The sequence below is a fragment of the Streptopelia decaocto genome (genome assembly GCF_964273445.1).
Source record: "Streptopelia decaocto genome assembly, chromosome: 15".
In the NCBI taxonomy this organism is placed as follows: Eukaryota; Metazoa; Chordata; class Aves; order Columbiformes; family Columbidae; genus Streptopelia; species Streptopelia decaocto.
Genome location: NC_138670.1, coordinates 8,295,828 through 8,318,090, shown reverse-complemented (window position 1 = coordinate 8,318,090; position 22,263 = coordinate 8,295,828). Strand labels below are relative to the sequence as shown.

At 44.6% G+C, this 22,263-nt stretch overlaps 1 protein-coding gene across 7 annotated transcripts in view; it reads right to left on the bottom strand.

Annotated features, from left to right (window-relative positions):
- Window positions 1-22,263, bottom strand: part of HIC2 (HIC ZBTB transcriptional repressor 2) — a 75,655-nt gene that overhangs the window by 28,659 nt on the left and 24,733 nt on the right. For 2 of the 7 annotated variants that reach the window (XM_082066214.1, XM_082066209.1), the window contains exon 2: window positions 5,400-5,469. The exons of the other annotated variants lie outside the window; for them this stretch is intronic. The gene's annotated coding sequence lies outside the window, so the exon portion shown is untranslated. The remainder of the gene's footprint in view (window positions 1-5,399; window positions 5,470-22,263) is intronic. 7 annotated transcript variants of the gene reach the window in all.

The following is a 22,263-nucleotide window of genomic DNA, read 5'->3' as shown; positions in this document are numbered from 1 at the left end:
CAGTTTGCGAGGTGCGTTATTGCCGCCGTGCTGCAGTCCGTGCTCCTCCTCGGGGCAGGGGAACGCCACGCTGCAGCCCGCTCGCTTGCTCCCGGGTTCACGTGGAAGCATTCCAAGCTACTCAGCTTCTGACAGCTCTCCAACTGCTCCTCCACGCTGTATTGCTTTACATTACATTGCTCTCCCTGCCAGGAGGCACTGCTGTATTACAGTACAACCCTCTAGCAAAATGTACAACTGATTTTTTCACCTGCCAAATACCAACTGACTGTTGCCACTGCAGTCGCAACTATAAGCCCTGCTCTGTAGACTTCCCTGCTTTTGTGCATATACCAGAGATTTTAATATCTTGCCTCCTCTTCAGCCTTCTTCCCTACTTGTTGCTTCTCCCCTCCCTGTTGTGCTCCCCAGCCCTTTCTGCGGGTGGCAGCAGCCTCAGCTTCCAGCCCAGGGTATCACTACTACTTGAGTTAAAACGCCTAAGCCAGCTCGTTAGTGCATTATCGGGCAACCTGACTGACCGTAGCACCGAACACAGAAAGTGAGAAAAATAACTAGAAACGTTGTAGTGACTCACAACTTCATTACCAAACTCAGCTTTTTGTTGTCAGAATTCTAACGAAGAAAGCAGGCTACAGAGGCTTTTTATAACATACACATTTTTACGATATTAGGAGGCATTTGGCTCCTAATTCTCTTCATTTCAGTGTGCTGCAAGGCACATTTCATGGGCTGCAAGGCAAAACTAGTTCCCTGCACTGCAGTGTAGCTGGTTTCCTTTGTAGTTTTGAACTATAAAAATAGCCATATTATAAGAGCAAAGGTCCAGCTCTCTGTCTGTTCTTCAGAAGCAGGCAGAATAGGGCCAAAAAAAATAAAGCACACAGTGGGCAGGGCGGGGGAGGAAAAGCAGTGAAATAGAGTACAGACAGTCTTCTCCCTTCTTACACCCTGTGCGACTGTTCAAGATCTCCTGATCCAGAGGTTGCATCCAGGCCATCACTTTTAATAAGAACTTATCTGTCCTTCATCGATTTTTCCATCTGTTTAGACTTCTGCTATCCATAATACAGTTTGGCAATGAGTTTCACGTGGTAACTGCAGCTTGACAGAGCACCTCCTCTTTGCCTGCTTTGAATCAATTTGGTTAACATAAGAACCATGAAGAGTCACTCCATGCTCCTCTTCCCCCCCTCCCCATTCCTGACAGTATAAAACATCTGCAATTTCTGTAATAAGTCATCTCTTCTCTATGGCAAAGAGAGAAATCACACTGACTGGTTGAGACCCATCTTTGATGGTCTTTTCTGGACCTCCCCTAGCCCTCCACTGTCTCTGAGAGGTGGGAATCAGTTCTGCACACTGTTTAAGACACTGGCACACTATGGATTTACATAGCGGCATACGGATGGTTTCTGTTTCATTTACCAGCTTGGGTAAACATCCAGATAGTCTGTTGATTCTTCAGGGAGTGCAGCATGTCCTCCCAGTTGCCATTAGCCTCTCTGCAAGAACATTTTGGGGACTCACCTCAGATAGTGCTCTTAAGTAGTCTGCTGAGACTACAGGTGAATTTTTTAATCTCCCAACAACCGCTGCCACAGATATCTCAAATTTTTTTTTAACTAATTCAAGCCAGTTAAACTCCCAGCTTTCAAATCCCTGCCATTTCCCCCTCTTAACGTCTTCCCAAAAGCATGGCAGCTTGCAGCCACTCAGAGCTCACAGCTACTGTCCTTCACCTGTACACCCAGGTGAGAAGTCCCACAAGCCCCAGAACCAGAAAGTACATGGTTCTCCCCAACAAGCAGGGGGAAGTATTGTTGCATTAAAATCTGTACTGACCAAGGAAGGAAACTTAATTAACTGTAGCCCACTGAATGTCCCAGTCTTAAGAAATTTCCCAGGCATCTCCATATAGTGGGTGGCTGTCCTGAAGGATCCGTCACACTTGGCACTGGGATGCACAGTTCACTCCCCTGCCTATCTCAAGAGACCTGCTTCACCAAATATAGCTGCTGCATATAATTGCTTGGCTTATCTCCCCTCTTCTTAGCTGAACTGCCATGGTTCCAAAAGCCCTTAAAATTAATGATAGATATGTTTGCAGATTAAAATCCATCTACCTGTGTAGAGCTATGCACATCACTTGTTCATAATAGCACCGTCAGTCAGTGCTCAGCTGCAGCTTCTCTGAGCTTCTAAATAGCAGCTCAGCTACTGCCAAATGAGCAAATGCTGGGAGAAACAGAGCAGTTTCTTTGACCCCAATTTCAGGATTTCTGGGAGGTGGTTGTAACACACCATGAGGAAGAGAACACAAAACAAAGTTATGAGCTGAAACACTGCATCTCATCGTACCTGACCGGAAAACTGAGCAGGTAATTTGAGCAAACGCAGACTCTATGAACATGCAGTTAACAAAAGTAGCTCAAGACAGCTTAACAAAATAATAGCACACGTGTTACTTCCATAGTTACAAACCTCTGAATTTGAATGAGCAAACTGTAAAAATAACAAACTTTGTACATCAACAAAATTCTACTACTACCCACAAGCATAAGATAGCATGCAAAAGCTAGGCAAATAACGCAAGCCAGTTCAGCATATTGAAATCTAAACCTTCCTTCTGGGTATCTCATTTTCTGAACATTTTGCGTGCAATGCCTGCAAAAATAACACAAGAGAAGTTCCTAAGAAAACCAGTGTGGGATAGAACATCACTTTTACTCAATAGGATGAGAAATTCCACCAAATCTCACACTGGAGCTCTGACAAAGGCAAGTCAAAGTCAACCAGAGACCTGCCCACAGCCAGCACCATTACTTCCCAAAACTGGAATGAGAAGTTGTGTTTAAGTTTTGCACTCAGCCTCCAATGTTAGTCACCTCAATTTTCTCTTTTGAAATATACACACAACACACACACACACGTATTTATACACACACATACATAAATCACTTCTGGTATTTCTTCTGAAACCCCTACTCTGACTGTTCTTGAAGTGCTGGATCTAACAGATGGCTTCGCCAGTTAATTTATGCCCCATGTTATAAAACGCTGCCGCCATCCAACGAGGGATCAGAACCCACTAGGAGCTTGAATACAGAAAACACAGCAGTCTGCTCACAGCGAACAGAAAAGTTGTCATTGCAAGGCAGTTTACAAAAAGTGTCTTAAACACTGTTACAAAAAGCAACAGTCCGTTCACAGCTACACCAGGCAGAAAAACAAGTCTGAGTCACCAGGCCAGTTACTTGCTGCTCTTCAGGAAGGTGTGTGCAAACAGCTATGGAGCAGGTAGTGTCTCCTGCCTCACACTGGACTCCTGTCCAGGCCTTGAGCTGCAAAAAGTCAGCACATAACATCCCCTTTCTTTGGTAACCAGCTGAGAACATGGTGCTTAGCTTCAGCATAAGAGTCTAAAAACATCTAGTTCCAGCTCAACTGTTTCAGAGAAGATTTAGCTGAGAAGAACGAATATGCCCTCTTCAAGATAGATGTTCTGGCATCTTGTGGGTAGAACTCTCCCAGCAGGACTTGCCAAATGATAATGTTATTGCAGAAATGCATTTAAACTCAGTTCTGTTCATATGGTCCTCTCCCAGTTGAGACCAGAGGATCTCTGTTCACCTGGTCTCTTCTGCACTTATCCTGCCATTGTTCCAGAAGCAGAACGATGGCTGGTGAGGACAGGTTACCCATAGGAAGGGAATGGACTCTTCCTCCCAGCCCCAGAAAGAAAACAATGGGTGAATTTACTCTGCAATTTGAGAGGAGTATTTCTTATCATCTAGGACATTTGCATGAAACAGCTTCCTCAGCTCTTGGTTTAATGAATAAAGGAATCAAATCCTTCAATGCATGTTGCAAGTAACCACGAAGATTTGCCATCAGAAACAGCTATACATGGCTCTCTCTCCGTACACATCCGCAAGTAAATACTTTCCAAGTGATCATCTGGGAGAGTGGAAGTGGGCAGAACTCCATGCCCAGCCAAGTTGACTCTCCAAGGAAAAATTTGGACAACACAATGCTCAGATTCTTGGAAATACTTTGCAGTGGTTCAATATGTTCAGTTTTTCCTCAAACAAATGGTTTTAAGATTTTCTAGCAAGCTGGTAATTTTCCTGCTGTATCAACTTTCTTGATACCTACTTGGGAGAAAATTTAGTTGATATATTAGCATTTGCTTGGCCTATTTCTTTGTGCTGTGGAAAAAAGCTCAGGGGAAGAGGTGAAGAAACTTTCCCCAAAGTCATAAGGGCAGCTGCGAAACTGAAGGGGGACCCCCTGCTGTCACTCCCTTAACTTCTTGTCCCTTTGCAGCTGAAGGAAAAGCAAAGCCAACAGGCAGGGAGATGAATGACAAACCTGCGCGGTGATCTGGCCTCAACCGCTTGAGCTAAAGCTCAGTAGCAGAATCACACCCATCTCCTCTCAACCTGCCACCTCACATGCTCCACTGGGGAGACACTATAGCCCATGGTCTATCCATAGGATCAGGCAGAAAGTGGTATCCAAGGAACTTATGATGGCAACATCTAAATGCAAGTATCAGAGCACTTTACAGTCAAAAAGGTCTTTCCCCAGGCTGCTTAAAATTTGCACGTTCCTGTGTAGCACTGAAGATAGCAGCAATGGTGATTCATTAAGATAATGATTTAAGTAGGAGGCTTAAGAAAGTCGGGGTGGATTAACATCCAAAGGGCTACAGTTGGAGCTTCTCCACTCCAAGCTGCCACCTTCCCTTCTAAGGAAAGGGGCAAATTCCAGAAGTTGGGAGGACTACGAATTAACAGCAACTATATGCCACTACAATGCATTAAAGCACAAGGACATCATCTCTACTCCAGGCAGTCCTCCTTGGCAAGGTCACGCATAACATTTTATGCTGCAGGAAAATTTTCATGGCATTATAAGTTATTGGCTTTTCCTTTATGTGATTAGTTTGTTAGTGTAGGTTCTCCTCGAAAAAAAAGATTGTGCAAGTTTCTTTTAAACTATTTTTCTGTCAACCTCAATACAAGTTTTCCTCCAACCAGTTGTCTTTCTCCACTATTGAATAATCAGATGAGTTTGATAAATTGATTGCTCCCACATAATAATGTAAATATACACACTGGAAAAAAGCACAGAAGTCCTTTCCACACCCCAACATTTAATCAAATTGTAATCAGTTACGAGTTGAAACACGCATTCTGTCCGTAACAGAGTTAATGCTCAGACAGTAACAGGCGGCTCATACTTCATCGCTACTGAGAGAGAGGCCTTTGTACTGTGATTTTGATATAATACTTTCAGTTGCCGTCTACGGAGATGCACAGGCAACCAGTTCTGCTATTCTGCTCACTCATAATAGTTGCACTAGGGCATCCCGGTGTATGTTGCCCACTCACCGCTAGCTGTGCTTGGTCTGAACGTCTTCTAGGCACTCTATCCCATGCTGAGTCAGTACAGAATAGCTCCCTAGAATGCAATTATAGAAAGAGTAAGGGTTTGTCTTAAAAAAGGATTATTCCAGAACAGCTATTCCTTATTAACTATTGCCAGACACCTCTTAATTAGGATGATGAAGTTAACTGGGAATAGCTCTTCCGCTCAGATTTGTAACTTACCTTGATCTGAATCAATGAACCGGTTTAGATGAGCCCTTAGTACAGCATCATACAGTCATAGCAACGGCTTCACCAGTGAAAATAGACTTATAGTTGCAATGAAAGTAGAGCTGGTGCGTGGACACATCTCAGCTGAGTTTGTTGTAAGCTGAGCAGAGGTCAAGGAATATGTAAAAAGATAGTTGTTCCTATAATGTTGGATTGCATCAGTACTGCGTGTCACATTTTGTACTTCACAAGTCTCTGGATCTGCTTTGTTCAAACTTGGTTTATTCCTTAGATATATGGAGACCTTAACAGCAGGGAAATTTTTAGTTCTGTGGGTTCTTTGTGTATTAAGTTCTTAGTTTGCAAGATTTCTCATCCAAAAAGTGGCTGAGAAAGTACCTGGCACATCTTGGATGCTTATTGAATATATTAAATAAATCAAACGTTTTATGATAAAATTCCATTCCCCCACACCAAACAGATGTAGGTGCAAGTCAAAGAGGCTTGAAAAATTGCACTAAAATTGATTTTGCTCCAGTTTTCCCCAAAGGAAAAAAATTGTGTGTGGGTGGAGACAAAAACATGGAAAATTTCAGCTATCACGAACAACTGAAAAGAGAAATGGAAGAAAGACAGAAGCCAAAACTGAACTTCACATTCAAAGTGCATAATTTATACTCTCTACAGTGTTCTGTACTACAGGCATTCCTGGACTTACACGTAAAGTGAAAGTCTTTTCCTTGTGCTCATCACACTTCTGGAGAAAAATGCCAGAGAGCTTGATGCTGGAGCTGCCCAGCGCGCTCCAGGGACAGCACAGAGCAGAGAGAAGGGTCTTGGGTTGGTTACACGTTCCAAGAGGCTGGAAAAATGATTGGACCCAACATGGCTGAGGATCTCTGTCACAAAACCTGGGGGAGTTACTTAGAGACACTTGCCAAGTGCTGCAGCGCAAAAATCTGGGAGAAATCTCAGACACCTACAAGTTAAAATACATACAAAGCCATCTCATGTTGCGTGTGTTATAGAATATGGTTTGATACACCTGCCTGTTAAACATCACCTTCTGCAGGGTTTCTATGCCTGAGGTCTGTGCCCAGGCACTTGTGGCAAGGGGCACAGGGCAGAAAGCCTCAGTGAGCGTTTCCAAAGGTGAACTGGCGTCCCACAGGAGCTCTCTGAGATAGGCAGCACAGAACTCAGTATTTTGGGGCGAGTTTCAACTGCCCGACCTGCAAGACCATTTCTTGTGTCCCTGCTGCTCTTTATTCATACCACACCTCCCACATTCACACCGACAAAGCTGGTCCGCCCTGTACACAGAGTGAATCAGGGATCCTGTGTCAAAAAATAGCAGGTGATCCAGCCTGCCATTACTTGATTGCAATATCTGTGTAACCATCAGTCTCCCTTTGCATGTAGGGAATCTTAATCCATGTGTGTGATATTTCACAAGCAACTTTTATGGTTCTTTTCCCCATAGGAGAAAAAGAGAGATGTGATAGAAAGGGGAAAAGGTAATTATAAATACATGCAAGTCAAATCAGAAAAAAAAAGAAACTGAAACCACTTCCAGTCTCTCTCTCCAACAAATTCCACACTCTCATGGTTGCTGGCACAACTTCACAGTAACCCCAAAAGATGTTCACCTGCTCCCACAGCACTGAGAAACAAACAGCGAAACAGGAACAAAGAGGCTCCCACCTAGGATGACCAACATAATCCCGACGGCGCATCACGAAGGGAAAACCTTATCATTAAAGCAGAAGAAAAACAAACACACACGGACACACACGCAGCTCTACTGCTGTGCACTATTAGCATCCTCCTCATTTTCTATATGCATCTAATATCAGGAGATTTATATGCAGGCCAAAAGCTCACGCTGGCAGGAGAGGAAAGTACTTTGGAGAAGAGAGGAGAGGGGAAAGAGGAAAAAAAAGCCAACAGTTTCTTGGCTTGTGCTCAGCAGGCTGGATGCATTCTGTGGAAGTAGGCCAAAGCGTTAGTTATTATAGTCAAGAGAACATCTGAATCCCAGCTCAAGGGAGACGAGTTTGCGGCTCTCATTTATGCTGTATATCAATTGAATATCAAACCACATTTTCCGCCTTCTGAATAATAAAGCTTAATAGTTTGGGACTCCCATATGGTCTATTGTTAAAATATTTCCAAACGCTGGCTGCTGGTTTATTTCTGAAATCTTTCCTCTTCAGGCTTTACTTGTTTAAAAGATGTTTTTAGCAAAAGCTAAATATATTCATCTTTTAAATATTTCCAGAGTTTTAAGAAGGACTGAAAAAGGAGGGGATAAGAGAAGGCAAATATATTTTGAAATTGTCTTTTTTTATAATGTCACATGCAAATGCTCGTTCCAGCAGAAGCAGCTGGTGCCACCAGGCTCTGCTGTGCAGAACAGGGGGTGCAGAAGCTTTCAGAAACCATGAGCTGCTCTAACAAAGGAGGACCACACAGACTCAAACCATGCACAAAAGGACCCAGGCCGATTATTTGACTATTACTTACAAGGAAGCTTGGCCAGTAACGTAGGCAATAAATACTGGAGAAACCTGTTCTGTGCATAACCCAGGTTTGTCTTTTCACAAGTCCTGCTCTCTAATTAGCTACTCATTCCTGGAGGGCATTGCTGATGGATGGAGTGTATCAATTCAGTATATTTTTAAAAAGTTAAGAAACTTGTTAAATAAGAAATGCATCAGCATAATGAACACTCTGCAGCGTGTTAGGAATAGTTGCTAGTGCTCTTTCCCAGTCACATCAGGAAAGATTATTCCTGTTGCTTTTGCCTTGCAGACAAAGACAGTGGCAGGGAGATTCTCTTAATTTGCGAGGGCAGCAGCATCCTGCTCAGAGCCTGGATGGGAACTGAGAAATGCTCGACTTTTCATCCTGCATTCACCCCCATTCAATTAGCACGCGAGGACTCAACCGCTCAGTGAGCAGAAGTGAAACCCGCGGCACCGCCGGGTTGTGCGCCGGTGTGAGCCCCAGCCCCACCTCGCCCAGCCCCTGCCCTCTCCGAAGCGCTGCAAGGTCTCTCCAGCAGCAGCTCTCAGTGCAGCACCAGCTTGTCTGTCCGCCCGTCACTCAGCAGAGCAGACGGTGCTGAGCTGGGCACGGCCAACAGCACAAATATGTAGCAGCTCCTCTCCTTGCTCTTCTGGTCCAGCGCTTGTTGCTGCTTCTCCTTCCCATCTTCTACTTCCCTCCTTCTGCTGTGTGTTCCCCTCCCCACCGTCACCTGCTCTGCTCCTCTGGACAGGTCTTCATAGTCAGCTGCCCTAACCCTGAAACTGGTTGCTCATACTTGTGAGCTGCCTCCTCCCCAGAAAGGAAGAAATTCCAGTATTTCAACATTCGCTGTCATCCCAATTCGGGAGAAAAACTGAAATTAGAGACTCTTTGTAGAACGGAAGTTCACAAGTTTAGGGGAAAAAAAAAGCGTTTGTGAACACCAGTGCATTTTGTGTCATTTGCAATGGAATATTTTTACATTACTGAAACCAAAGTTGGTTCATTTTGGTTTGGTGACCTGACCTGAGAAATTCTGTTCTGAGTCAGTTCACCATTGAACTGCTTTTATTCCCACAAGGTTGCATTGCCTCAGATGCTGCCGTTTGGCAGCCTGATAACGCCGGCCTCGCTTCTCGGCCGGACTCCCTGGCTGGATGGCAGTTCCCATCGCACACGCCGAGGTGTCCCATGGCATAGCACAGTCTCCAGGAGAGCTGTAACGCCACATGTGAAGCCAAGGCCCGTGGAGCCCAGCAGAGGACGGGTACAGCAGACAGCAGCTCTCTGAGCAGCCCAGGACTGCCCGGAATCCAACACAGGGGTTTGAACCAATTCTGAGTGAACACAGTGTTTGGAACCAATTCCAGACCAGTTAAAGAAAAGCAAAGCAAAGGGGTATTCCCATTCAGGTAGTATAGACAGGTCAATGTAGTATTTCTAGTAAAGAGCTGGTTTATTAATTTTACAGGTAATCAGAAATTTAGAATTGGGCTTTTCTAGGAAAAAAAAAAAGTTTCCATTTTAAAGAAACTGTATTTTCCCCTGAAAGAGCCGCTCCAAAGAAAAACTCAGATCAGCCTCTTACTGACCACAGCACCATCCTTACAAACTATCTCAAAAATAATACAGTGAATGAGGATCACTCTTACAGAAATTCCCCCAGCAGGAAACTTAAATTATAGCAATATCAGCACCGCTCTGCCTCCTACACAGCTCCTGCTGGGACCCCAGGACTGTACGTCCGAGTTCATCAGCTCAGTATAACGACTAATTTAGAGAGTCTGACGGGTATTGAAGAGGTTTTGCAACAGATGTCTGGACGGTCGATCCCGTGCTGCTTCCAGCCGAGGCACAGACATGGCTTTTGTGACACTTGAGCAGAAACAAGTGCTGCTGGAGTTGCTGAAGGCTCCGAGTTCTGCCCCAAATTTTAGGGGTGCCACTGACTCATCCTCAACAAACAGCTCTTAAAACAAGCGGAGACAACTCAGTGGGAACATTAGGATGTATTCACAGACAACTGTTCTAATAGTTTTCCTGCAAACTCTATGGTACTTCTCTTGTAATATGAGTTCTTTCCTCTAGGTCCATATATCTAAGAGAAGGTAGAATGCATGTATGGTTTTGATTTACTTAAGAAAAAAAGAAAAAGGAGAGACACTTAGCCTGTAGTTTCAGTGTTCGAAACTGCAATAAACCTCTCCTTTTAAACCCCATAACCTTGTGACTGTTTTATAGTTATAAGAAATCATAACCAGAGAAAGATTTAGCTTAACAGTGATCTGCCCTCAAAGACATTAATCTGTCACATCTAATAGAAAGGGAACAAGGAGACGAACCTTTCCTCTAAGTAATTCAAACAGATGGCGTATGCCTTCGGTAGGAACTTACTGTAAGTTGCCCCTGTAACGCGGGTAAATTTGGCAATTCTGCATACCCAAAGATGCTGTTTACAAGTCAGTGTGAAAAATATCTCTGCATGATTTCCTTGTGTCTTGAAACCAGAATTCTCTGTGATGGTATCTCACTGCTTTTGTGGTTGACACATCTAACCAGCTTTCCACCCACTTTTTCACCCCCTTTATGCCAGAAAGATTGAGTCTTGCTTTTGTGTGCAATTTTTTCCTTTTCTCAAAGTAATTCTTTACTTTTGAGGGATCAGCAGAAGATGATCAAGTGCATCATGCCAACATGTTAAAGCACAGTTTTCTATCAGTATTTCAAATATTAACTTTGTATGCCTGGGCTTCTGGTAGCTTCTTTCTTACCCCATAAAGCACACAAAAGTCTTCAGTTTAGTTTCTCTTTTCTTTCCTTCTCCTTGCCTTATATGGGAAATAAAGGGTTTATTTTCTCTCTTTCCCTCTTCTTCCCCAACTTCTCTAGTTTTATCACACGAGTTCTTTTCTTCTTTCTCTTATCCACCATGTTTCTCCAGACTCACAGTAAAACATTTCTGGATTGCCTTGCTCTGGGTTCCTTCCTCTCCTTTAAAGCAGCGACAAATGGCTCCTGGGACACTTTGCTCTGTTTCCTCTCTTGGAAGCAATGCAAAGCGTACCCTTCCTCAGGTCTGCCGCTCAGCCCACCCACCTATCCCCATTTTCCACCCACACTGAACGAGCTGTAAGGCTTCCAAACTTGTTTAAAGAGCTTAATCCTAAATTCAGCTCGTTGTCCTGTAAGAGACCAGGCATGAAACCAATACCAACGCTTAAGAGTTCTCATGATATCTCAAAGCAGGTGAAGACCATTATTGTCGGATTCCTAGCATGCAACGAGGCTGATAGGGAGCAGTGAAAGATACGGGGCAGCAAGAGACCAAAATCACATGGCACTGGCAGTCCAGGAGAGCATACTGAATTCAGAGGAGCAGTACACTTAGACACTGGTTTTCCAGACCGCTCAGGAGAGGACTGGTATTAGAGGACCTGAGGGTAATCCCCAGATTACCCTTCAGCACGCTCACAGGGAGCAAATGTCACTTTGCATGGTGAAGCATGGCAGCCAGCAAGCATGCTTTATGTTTCACGTTGATGAGCATTAACATGGAACCCGACTTCCCCTCCCCATTTTTTATATAATTAAGGACTAGTGTGAATATTCCATTTCAGGCTACAATGGCAACAGACCGCAGCACTGCAGAATAACAGGAAAGGGAGAGAATGAAGAAAAAAAAGAGAATCCAGGTGGTAGACACTTACTGCTCTGGCCACTGCACGAAATGAAGGCTTGAGTGCACATTTTTGCTTGATTGCATAGCTGTCTCTGCTACCCATCTAATCTGCTTAGAAAACTGGTTTTGAAGGATATGGTTCAGACATACCACTCACATGGGGGGGCGGGGGGAGTGATGAGGGGGGAGCAAAAAAAAAGTGCTGCAGCTGCAAAAGATAAAATAGAGACAACTAATTTTCTCAGAGGTTGCAACACAACCTCTCCCCCTCCTCCACATGCAGTCACTGCACTGGCAGGATAAGCTGGAGATTCTCCAGCGTAAGCAAGAAGGCACAATAAGGTGTGCAGGCCCTTCTCCACCCCGATACCCGCAGCGCTCGGGGGTACCGCAGGCAGCAGAGCTGACAGCCCGGCCGCGCAGCGGGAGGTGGGGACATTCCTCCGCCTGCTCGTTTCAATTGCGTTACCATTTTTGAGAGGGGGATGTGAGAAACACGCATTGCTGGATGTTATGCCGAGACAATAACGAGCATAAGGGAGTTGCAGGCTCCTGTTGTACCAATTGGTGGCTGCGTTCTGAACTCTCATTGTGTGATCCGATTTCTCCTGTCATCCAAGCCATTTTTGCAAGCTCCAAGCATGCGTTCGTTTAAGCCATGTGTCCTGAAATTTAAACAGCTGAGGGGGACGGAAGGCATAGGGAGAGAGGAGAACCCCTGGATTGCTGGTGACAGTGTCTAAAATACACATTTGCACAAGGAAGTCTCACTTTAGATAGTCACTTAGCAAAACAACTACAGCTGCTGACAGGCAAGAGGTACAGTTTCAAGTGACCATTAGAAATAAAATAGGCCAAATAAATTACTGCAGTCTAAAGGGAGTGGGTGTGTGTGCTCCCACAAATGTAACAGAGATAACAAACAGATTACCAGTGGGTGACCCAATGTCAAGATTAGCAGACCCAGGTCTCATTTCAGTTACACCGGAGCAATGACATTACCCCAAATCTAGCAGAAGTGAAACCGAAATCAGAGTCCAACCCAGGATGTCAGGGAGGCAGCTGCTTTAGTTTTTTAATGCCTAGAATTTCAACCTAGTTTGCTTTGTTTCAGGAGTCCAAGCTGTCTTTGGCAGAAGGGCCAGCAGCCTTTGCCAGCTGCCACGTGATCTGCAGAGATGTCTTCTAAATGGAATTGGTTTTATTTCCTGAGGTGGGGATGGGGGGGAGGAGATGGGGGTTGTTTGTGATGAAGGCAGACTGCATGAGAAGTATATTAACATGTTTTGTCCCTTTCTTCAAAGATATATTTTCCTTTATTTCCTTTCCCTGCCCACATATACACTTACCCTGTCCTCTGTGCTCTTCTCCACGTAGGCCCATCTGTTCTTTGAAAGTATCAAGAACACCAGTTCTGGTCTTTGTGGGGTCTTTGAGGAGACGTTGTGTGAGCACTTACTCCCTGACTAAAGTAAAATACAAGGGGCTTTTACATGTGTATAAATAATTCTTAAGCTTTCCAAATATTAATTGCTTACGGAAATTGAACATCTGCTAACAATGAACTCCCCATACAAATGAGAAGATAGTTTCAGTCTGACTAAAATGCTTTCCCTTGCTAATTGCTAAGAATACCATTTTCTTGTCTTATGGTGGCGATTTCCTTAGTTCTCCAATTATCAAAATATTTCAGTCCTTTCTCTTTCATGACAGAAAGGGAAAGGTCCAATTCCCATCTCCAACTCAACTTTCAGAGTCCTGCAAAACCAAGTGAGAAACTGGCAACTGTGACTAACCACGAAAGTCCTTGGGGCAGAGACCCATTACATGGGTTGCAGTGCCCACCTGCATTCCTTCTCTCCCCATCGCCCACAGTCCCCCACGAGTCTTCCGAATTTTCGCAAGTATTATACTACAGACTACATCTGACTGTAGCAACTAGGTCCTGCAAGTGCAAAGAGGAGCTGAAATGCTGATAACACGAGAATGCTCAGAATAGCTGGTGCCAGGGAGAAAGAAGGGGCCACCAGCTGAAGTTGCATCACACAAGGAGTCAATCAGTTGGGTAAAAGCCCCAGATGGCTGCTTGGGAACACGGAGCTAAAAGGGCTTTCACTGCTTGGAGAACTGCAGATCTCCTCCAGCTTCTCATTTCGCTCCCTGCAACTTGGTGCAGAAACATGACGAAAATTTTCTAAAACCCCACAGTATTTTCTTATACAGGAAAAGCCACTAGTCCTTTGCATGAGCATCTTTTCTGCATCTGAGAATCTCAAAGCACGTAGCTACAGTACTTGCCCTCTACACGCCTAAGGGATGAAAGGCCAGGCCTCACTCAAGGTCAAATAGCAAGTTCAGCAGCAAAAGATGACTAGGACTTGGTTACATCCAAATCCCATTCAACCATTCTACCCATTAGATTGAAGATAAATTAAACACCCTTATGGCGTCAAGAATGACTAATGCTCACCCAGGTCAGCCTGGGATAGGGAGCTGGGAACTCGCACATCTCCTTCCTCTGCCTCCCACTCCTCTATTCCCACTCCAGTATTGTTCCAAAGCCCACGTGATAAGATTTTCCTAATCAGCAGTTAAATAGTTAATGCTTACATTACAGCAGATGGAACAGGAGTTGCTGCAGGGAAAGTATGCAGAGGGAAGAAGGAGAAAGGAGACAACAAGGAGGAAGAAGCAGGCAGAGAAACAATCCTGAAGGAAAGCAGTTTCCCCACTAAAAGGAGTGACTAGTTGACTAGACAATGTAACCCTTAAGACTTTGTCTAGACGAGGATAAAATATTGTTGAAGGCATTTGAGAGGCATAGTGTAGGTAAGGCTTTTGGCCTCTGAGCATGTGGTAGCCAAGGTAGAGACTAATTAGGACATGTTCACTAAGATGTCTTAATGTTCCACTTTTAAATCCTTTCCCAAGAACTCAAGGCTATGCAAAGCAAAGGTCTCTGATGTTGTCCTAACGATGAAAAAAGCAAAGCTACAGCACAGTACAAAGAAACCAGAATGTCACGGAACCACTGAAGCTTCACATCCAGTATTTTTCATATGCTCATTGAATGCCTATGAACACTTGCATCTTAAAATATTCACCAACATTTTAGTGGACAACCTGCTGTGACATTTTTCCTCTAAAAATCTAATCAAAGCACGAAATGCCAATAGGAAAAGAGACCACAGGCTAACAGCCTACACTCTTGTGAAACTTCTCCTTTTGCTCCAGTATTTGCTTGGGCAGACTTGGGAAAGAGGAGGTGGTGAAAAAGAAGAGGGTACTGAGAAAAGTGTGCCCAGAGCCTTAGCAACATCATCATTTTGGTAATCCATTAGCAGATTTGTAATTAAAATCAAGTCCCACCTCACTAGGGCAGCCAGATGCATCCACAGAGAACTTGTTCAGAGAGTTGTTACGATAAATACCAGGAGAATTACGAATGTTGTAGCTTCTTCTTAACCCTTCCAGCAGTATTTCAGGAACCGCCTGTCACTTTGAAAGACCGATCACTTTTCCCTCAGCTTGTTGCAGGCTCTAGGTGTGCCCCTAACCAAATAGGCTTACCACTTAAAAGCTTAATTGCACCTGTGGCTTAAACCTTCTCCCAGACAGCACTTGGGAGCATTTGGATTTGGGCGTTTCAGCTGTGGGACTGGGGCCTGTGCTCACAAACAGAGCCAGGCAAGTCCCAATAGCAGCCCCTGGTAAAAGCAGCCTCTGTGTGCCAGAGAGCAAGGGATGGGGATGACAGAAGTGCTTTTTCCATTTTGATCACATTTATCTGTGTTTACATTTCCACAGTTGGGTTTGAGTAATGTCCACCTCCTTGTTTGTGACTGAGGGCAGGTTTCACAGTCTCACATTTCTTTTCCACAACAAAAAGATCAAAGTTTGAGCCACTTGTGCAACTTGGGTGTTTACAGTGAACTGGTCGAATCGCATGGCAAGCCCTCCCTCCCGCTATCAGTCTCACACTGAGTCAATCTCCTTCATTCCATACGCACCAGGAGGGGCCAAGAGGATACAGCCCACGTCTGGCATGATTATAACCCACCATCGCTTCCTTCTGCTCCCACATGGGAGCTGAAATACAGCGTGGTAGAGAAGGGGTTAACATGTCCAGGTAAAGGCACATTCAGGGTCTTTTCTGCAGGGCTGACAAGCCCTTTCCAGGTTGTATTTTTAAAGAGGCTTTCTAAGAAAAAGCAAGCAAATGCTGTGTGGAGAACCACAGTGAAAGAGCACGTTCCCTTCACTCATCTTCTCAGTATTGCCTGGGTAGTACAGACTCATGGTGCATCCTATTGCCACAGGAAACCTGTGCTGCCTTTTCAGAAGTTACTGCTGAAGGGAAGGTGAAGAAATACAGTGTAACAGGAGTCCGTGCCTGCAAGCTTCCACATTCCTGATCTGATTCTGTCTCATGCAAGGATTCACAAACTTTCTAGGTCTCAGTTTTTTAAGCTATGAAATGGAGCTAAATTTTAGGGTTTTGTGAAATTGTTTTAACTGATAATTGGAAAGCACACATCTTCAGATGGAAATTGTCATATAAATATTAATGAGCTCTGACTACTGGCAGTATGCGTGTCTCTTAGGAATCATAAGCACCATGGATGGATCAAAGAGAGCATGTAGCTCTAAGAGACAGAGTGGTGGGAGTTGGCTCTGTGTTTAACTATATTTTAAAGTAGATCCTCAAGACTGTTGTGGATATTCCCTATCAAGTTACAGCAGCTTTCAATTAAAATTACATTTTCTCCTTAGGCGAAATTCCACAGTGTACCTTTTCATATTAGCCAGGCACATTTTCACTCATGTAGATCTTTCTTCTACACGCATGCTGTCCTGTCTTTCTAAATAGGGGTCAAACCAACTGGGAAATAGGGATTTTCACCTCATTCTCATCTAAATAAATACTCCTTACCTAATTATGTTACCAAACAACTTCCTGCTGTACTGGGGATGGGGTGGCAAGACATGGTATGAGGAGGTGGCAGCTGTTTGCTCTGCAGCGTTCACAGGCCAGATCAGCCTGGCATCGCTTCAGACACAGACCCATCTTCTGTCCTTTGAATAAATACAGCACAAAACGCCACATGGTAATGATGCTGCTTCTGTTTTCCTGAACAGTCATCTCCTGAGCATGGGCAGCACAAAACCTGGCTCTGGACAGGCTCGATAGGCCGGGGCTCCCAGCGGCGCTCTGGGTGGGTGTGCTGGTGCAGCGAGAGTGCGGCATCACAGCCCGGAGCTGCAGAGCCCTGGCTGCCCGTGGAGCCCCGGCTGCCCGTGGAGCCCCGGCTCCCCATGGGGCTCCAGCTCCCCATGGAGCCCCGGCTGCCCGTGGAGCCCCAGCTCCCCATGGGGCTCCAGCTCCCCATGGAGCCCCGGCTGCCCGTGGAGCCCCGGCTGCCCCCGGCGTGTGCTGGGCAGGAGGCTGCGCGGCCTCCTCAGGAATGCGGGATGGCCGCAGGCCTCGGGAGTGTTTTCCAAAGAGCTGCTTGCATTTGTTTCTCTTAGGGTCCAGCAACCCTGAGCTTTTTTGTTGTTGGGGGTGGTGGTGGGGAAGGAGGAAGGTTTGCTCTGGTAGGGTTTTTTTTTTTTATGTTAGAAGACAAGAGGGAGCAGGGCCTGAAGATTTTTCTTTCCCTGAGGAAAACTCGGTATCATCAGCTGCCTCCTTACCTCTCACAATCTGTAACACCCGTGGCCAGGTTTCTGCCAGCATCCAGGGCTTCCTAGCTGCTTTGTGAGCCTGACACGCGGCCAGCCGGGGAGCCTGCAGTGACCTGGCCCCTTGGCGGGACTGTGTTGTTTCCTCAGCAGACTCAGACCCATGGCCGTCTGTCCCGCTCACCTCGGGCACATCCCGTGGGCTCTGCTTTCTGCACTTGCTGCTAAGGCAGTGCTGCAGCTGCCTCCAGTTTTGTCTACACTGGGGCAAGTGGGATTGATTGCTTAGTGCTGGTAGTAAGAACAAAAATGAAATGGCATGGGCACATTCAGGGTGGTTGTAATTGTGTCCCTGAGCTGCTTGGAGGGAGTACAGCAGAGATGGCTTTAAGAATCCTTACCTCTTCTTTGGAAAAAAAGGGAGAAATGTGGAAGATGCTCAGGACAGACAACATCTTGACAGCTAGAAAAAAAAAATAAAAAGCCCCAGAAATTAATTTCCTCCTGGGGTGCCAGTAAAAAACAGGATGTTCACAACATACGGTGAGTGGTGGCTAAAACAATGGTCTAATAACTTAGATCTACTTGCTGTGTTCAGTGCTAAAAGACAGAAAACATAACTGTGTTTTGATACTAAATAACATAATTCTGGCTACAGTGCCAACAATTTTTAGGCAAGAAAGCATGAACCCAAAACAGAGGAATGGGAGGTTCATTTCTTCCCCTGGCCACACCAGGGAATTTTACATCTGTCTATGAATAATGTTTTTATAACAAAAACAGGCATCAGTCCTAACAAATACCTCTCTCTAAACTCTGGCCCAAAAGAATCACTTTGGAAAAGGTCATACCACCTGTTCCCAGAGTTAAGTTAATTAGCACTTGTCCCTGTCTGTGTAAGGTCAGGGATCCTCCCACAAAGGACATACACAACCAGATCTTTAAAAGATGTACATATGCCCTCTTAAGCAAACAGGCGTCTTTGTAGTATCACTAAGATTCCCTCTGGTCATCCCTATAGAAGAACTCTTAATTGGAAGGGAAGCAGACTGGGAGATTAGCGTAACCAGTGCTTTGCTAGGTATGCAGAGCACTGTACTGGTCAACAAAAATACTGGTCGTTTAGTACCAGGTAGCAATCTCGCTCCATCAGGATGACTTTTATCAGGTTCAGCATCAGCCTTTCATGCAAAGTGAAATATTTGAACTATGGAAACGTTTTCTTATTGAATTTGAGAGATTTGCAGTGCATTTTCCTCTCCGACACACTTTGTTTCTTCTTATTCCATCCAGGCATTTGTGTCACATATAGTATTGAAGTATTTCACTTCCCCTCCATGTGACCAGCTACATGCATTGGGAGAAAGTAAATCCAGGTAAGACCTGCTATCATTTATATCTGGGTGAAACTGAAGTTTGATCAGCAGTGAAGGTCAACATACTGTTCTGTATTTTCTGTCCACAAAAAAGTTACACAGTTCATTTACTGAGAGAAGAAAAAAATAGCCTAGCCCATACAGTTCTTGAGCACAGAAACAGTGTCACGTGTTGCCTGCCACGGTACTTACTGCTGGTTTACAACAGTAGTTTAAAAACAGAAACCCAAACCCAAGTGTTTAATTACAGACGTGTCCATCCTAATCCAACTCTAGCATAGCGTAAACGATGTAGGATGCTAAACTCTACTTCTTAAGCTAGGAACCTTTCTGACAGACATCCGTGACTGCGTGCTCTGAGCACAGCCTCAAACCTGCTAAGCAAGACAGGACTACACCAAGGAGGGCCTGTACAAAAGGGTCCAGAGACTATTTGTGTCAGCTCTCTAAACCACAAACCACAGCTAGCCCTCCATCTGAAGCACTTGCATGCTGCTCCTTGCAAAGCCGGAGCAAGATATTTTGGCATCCAGATCGCTGCCTTTGGGGGCCCACCCATCCCTTCTGGTCTCTTCCCATTCCTTATCGCAGACTTGCAGACCCTCTCCCCGGGCAGCAGCAGAAGCCGGGGCACGTTTGCCTGCAGGTTGGGCACCCTTCTGTTTCACCATCACCCTGTTCTTCTGACACGGGGTTCAGCTTACCCGCCCTTGCTGGACTCGCTGATACCAAGAGTGGGGTAATATGTAGAGAATCACATCTAAGAAATGGAAAACTGGCAACTCTGGCATTTGAAAGAGGATGGAAATTCAAGATGTACTTGGCATTTCAACTTTAAACTTTGAAACAAGCAAGGCAAAACTCAGCTGTAGCAAAGGAATGGCTTATGGGCAGCTCAGACTTGTCCTAGACTTTCAAGCCAGTCATTTCCCATAAATACTCATAATTTTAAATATAAGAAAGGGGGAGAGGAGACAAAACAAACTGAGTCAACTGATTACTGCCTTTCTGATTCAGAGTCCTTAGCAGATGTAAGACAGAAAATTATTCTATGAAAAAGTTCCTTTTTATGTATCTGGGACAGCCCCCAAAATTTTTACCAGAGGGGAAGAAGAGGACAAGAACTAAACTGCGAACTTGTCCGCACCCTAGCAGGAATTCACTCATTTTTCACCTCCCACAGGTATCATTAGCATGCTACTGAGAGCAGAAGAAAAAGCAGCTAAGATCAAACCCAAGCTGGTAACAAAGCTCTTCCTCTTGTCATCCTGCGATGGGCCAGAATTTCTGGCTGCAGCCAGTCTTCTCCTGAAAGGCTGGGTTCCTTCAGAGTCCCTTTGGAAAGAAGTGCCACACTAGGAACGTGCTGCAGCTGCGACACAGAGAGTGCAGAAGGCAGGAAGTCTGACGTTCACACCAACCTCAGCCCCTTCACTCACACCTCTTTTCAAATAGCTTTAGCACATGGAGCCCACATTTTCACATTCTCAGAACTAGCTTTATCTATCATATTGCAAGTTCAAGGGAATTTTTTAAATGGTATGAGTCCTTCTTTCCAAATTCAAAGACTCACTCCACTGAGAGAAGCTTTTAAATTGGTTTTATAAACTCTTCTCCTCTCTGATTTTTGCAATAAGTTGCTACACTCCCTTTTTAAATAATCTATTTAATTTTTAAAAACTAAAATACAGATTGGAACACCATACCAACTGTTGTCACAGTCCAAAAATGTCTGGATTTTCAAACTTAAGTCCACCCCTGTATAAAAGGGCCACACACATGTAGGTGTCAATCAGACTCGGTGGCAAAGCAGAGGGACCCAGGCTGAGATTTCAGAATGGCACAGACTTTCCTGGACAGAAAGAAAGTGCCAGTCCTCACTCATCTGGAATAATTTCTGCATTTTTCAAGGCAGACTTTTGAAATTTGACCTTAAGAAGCCAGTGCTTGATTCTGTATCTCCTGCTTTTCAGTGTTTGGTGACAGAAGCAGGAAGAGAGAAAAATAAAGAGAAATGTATTATTTATAAGGCTGCATCAAAATTAAACTTAATGTTATCATGTTTTTGCAGACAACTCAAGAGGTCTGTTCTGTGCCCAGATATTCTGTAGCTGATCCTGTGCATTTTTATCCCATTCTTTTAAAGAAACATTATCTCCATTCCTCTCCACTCAGCACCAGGATTAAAATAAAATAACATTCAAAGTATTTGTGGGAAATGGCAAACAAATGGCTAGTAAAGCCTGGAGATTGCATGGCAGCAGAAAGCCACATGCAGAAATCAGCTATGGCAAGTAACTAAGCGAGGACAACAAAACCCAGCATTGTCCAACGTTTGGACACTCAGCAAAAGGATTGAGGGGAAAGAGCCAACCCCACATGATACTGCAAGGGCTCGAGTACTATTTTGAATCAGGTAAACTAATATCTCCTGTACCTGTTCCAAACCACACAGTAATACATGAGCTCTGTTTCTACAAAGTCTGCTGGCTGCCCTCCTCGAAGTAGCATCTATCTTGGAGAAGATCTTGTATTTTCTCTTGGTCTCTGAAAAAGGAGCCCAAACAAGTGCCAGAGACACATGGTTTTGGAAGCCTTTGCATGTTTATCTTTACTGATAAGCCTGCAATCTTTGCTGCAAGCACATCAGCGTGTGTGTCTGCAGCAAAACCTTATTCCAGTCAATGCCTTCCTTGGAACAGCTTCCTCAGAACTGGTCAATGTGTTTAACCCTTTAGCAGCCCATAAAAAAGGCCTTGGTGTAGAAGACTTCTTTTTCCTGCTAGAAGATGCATCATGTTTTCATACGTTTTTAAAAAACAAGAAAGCAAGTGAGGCAACCCTGCTTTGAGACAGCAGTGGTGCAGATTATATACCTGCACAGATATAGGCGGGGGAATTTACCCTGAGAGAGCTCCATCTCCCCAAACAGCCTCTGGTTCTGTGCAGATCACAAGTATTGTCCATTTAAAATAAAGGGATGCAGCTATCTAAACTACAGGTTCAACACATGGAAATTCATTAAGACAACTTGCTGAAATGATTCCAAGTGATTGGAGACTGTCAGCAGGAGCTATTTGGATTCCTAGAACTGGAGAATCAACCATAATTCGAAAACATCCGATCCTTTTCTAGTAGGTTGACTAAACCTGCTCGTGCACTTGAATTCTCAGTTGACACACACGCATGCATGCCAAGGGCAAATATCCAGAAAGTCACTGGGGACCTCCCAAAGCTGACATGCCAAGAGCTTGGACAGCCTGAAAATTACATCTAAGTGGCTTTTCTCTGACAGCAGGTTCCATTTATTTCCTCCCACTTGCTCTTTCCCCATCTCCTTCCTACACCCCTGAGTCAACCTTCACCAGGCAAGTTTCAGTTAAGCATG